The sequence below is a fragment of the Dipodomys spectabilis genome, unplaced genomic scaffold (assembly GCF_019054845.1).
Source record: "Dipodomys spectabilis isolate Male_0828 unplaced genomic scaffold, ASM1905484v1 ptg000009l, whole genome shotgun sequence".
In the NCBI taxonomy this organism is placed as follows: domain Eukaryota; kingdom Metazoa; phylum Chordata; class Mammalia; order Rodentia; family Heteromyidae; genus Dipodomys; species Dipodomys spectabilis.
This window is the reverse complement of record NW_024870686.1, coordinates 11997418-11999370: the sequence shown is the minus strand read 5'-3', so window position 1 is coordinate 11999370 and position 1953 is coordinate 11997418. Positions and strand designations below refer to the sequence as shown.

The 1953-nt window shown below is 38.0% G+C and overlaps 1 pseudogene; it reads left to right on the top strand.

The window, feature by feature from the left end:
• The first annotated feature begins 265 nt into the window (after window positions 1–265).
• LOC122126729 lies at window positions 266–1180 on the top strand (annotated as a pseudogene).
• The last annotated feature ends 773 nt before the right edge of the window (window positions 1181–1953 follow it).

The window sequence follows — 1953 nt, the reverse complement described above, 5'->3', positions numbered from 1 at the left end:
TTGGTATTGGCATAAGAACAGACCTCAGGACCGATGGAATAGAATTGAAAACCCAGAAATGAACATACAGACCTATAGCCATCTAATCTTCGATAAGGGAGCTAAAACAATAGAATGGAAGACAGACAGCCTCTTCAGTAAATGGTGCTGGCAAAACTGGTTAACTACATGTAGAAAACTAAAGCTAGATCCTTATATATCACCCTGCACCAGAATCAGGGACCTCTTTTGTGAAGCGGCATCTGAGGAGACTCTGGCGCTCGCGATGGCCGACGAAAAGCCCAAGTAGAGTCAAGACTGAGAACAACGATCATATTAATTTGAAGGTGGCGGGGCAGGATGGTTCTGTGGTGCAGTTTAAGATGAAGAGGCACACACCACTTAGTAAACTAATGAAAGCCTATTGTGAACGACAGGGTTTGTCAATGAGGCAGATCAGATTCCGATTTGATGGGCAGCCAATCAATGACACAGACACACCTGCACAGTTGGAAATGGAGGATGAAGATACAATTGCTGTGTTCCAGCAGCAGAGAGGAGCTGTCTACTAAAAAAGGGAACCTGCTACTTTGCTCCAGAACTTTGTTCTTATAGACCAAGAATACATTCTTAATTAGAAAACTGCAATTTGGTTCCACCACATCCTGACTACTACAGTATAGTTTTCTCTATTCTTTCATTTTCCCCTTCCCCATTCCTTTATTGTACATAAAGTAACTGGTGTATGTGCACAAGCATATTGCTTTTCTTTTTTCTTTTTCTTTTAAACTAAATGGCCAATGGTATATTTTGATTGACATCGAATGGAGGTGGGATGGGGAAAAATACTGGTCCTGTGAAAATAGCCCCCTTCTCCATTCGTGGCATGCGCATTCAGCTTTTATCTTTATATTTCAGTAAGTTATTTTGCTCTCACTGTTTTAACAACAAAAAAAGAAAAAAACAACATCCTTGCATACCTTGTTTGATTGGAGAATTTTAATGTTTTCATTTATGATTGTAAAACCAAGGACAATTTTATAACTTTTTTGTACGTAGCTGTTACATGTAGAGCAATCTGTCTTTAAGTAGGGGTAAATTACTCTTAAAAAAAAAAAAAAAGAATCCTAGATAGTTTTCCCTTCAAGTCAAGCGTCTTGTTGTTTAAATAAACTTCTTGTTTAAAATGAAAAAAAAAAAAGAATTCTATCCCTCATCAGAAAGAATGAGATTGCCCCATTTGTTAGGAAATGGAAAGACTTGGAAAAAATTATATTAAGTGAAGTAAGTCAGGCCCAAAGAAACATAGGTCCCATGGTTTCCCTTATTTGCAATAACTAGTATATGTCTGAGTCAAGCAGAAAAGGTCAGATAAGTTGATGTTAGACGAAATGAACTCCAAGATAAGGACTCAAACGTTTTTTCTTTCTTGCGATTGTTTCTAACATATTTATAAGATGATTTCTTTGTTGCTTTTTATGTCCCTCCCCACGGTATAACCCCTGTTTTCGCTGTAATTGATGTTGGTATAATTTGTGGAGGGGAAGGGAAAAAACAAATTGTTTAAATAGGAATACAGGTGGACACATTGCAACAATGAGATGTACAAGAGGTTATGTCGAAAAATGAACTTTACAACTTTGGCGGGGTGAGGAGGTGGGGGGCTAGGGGTGGCTGGGAGGGCAGGGTTAGTAAGGGGAAACTAAGGAGGAGGCAACAATGCTTGTTAAGAAATGTACTCATTACCTTGCTCATGTAATTGTAACCCCTCTATAGTATTTTGGCAATAAAAAAAAACTTATAAAAAAACAAAACAAAAAAACATTACCTCATATCAAGAACCAGGAACTTTTTGGGCATCATTGATTCATGTCTATAATTCTAGCTAATTTGGTAGTGAACATCAGGAGGATTACACTTTGAAGCAAGCCTGGCCAAAATGTTCATGAGAGACTCCATCTCAGCTCCATGGGA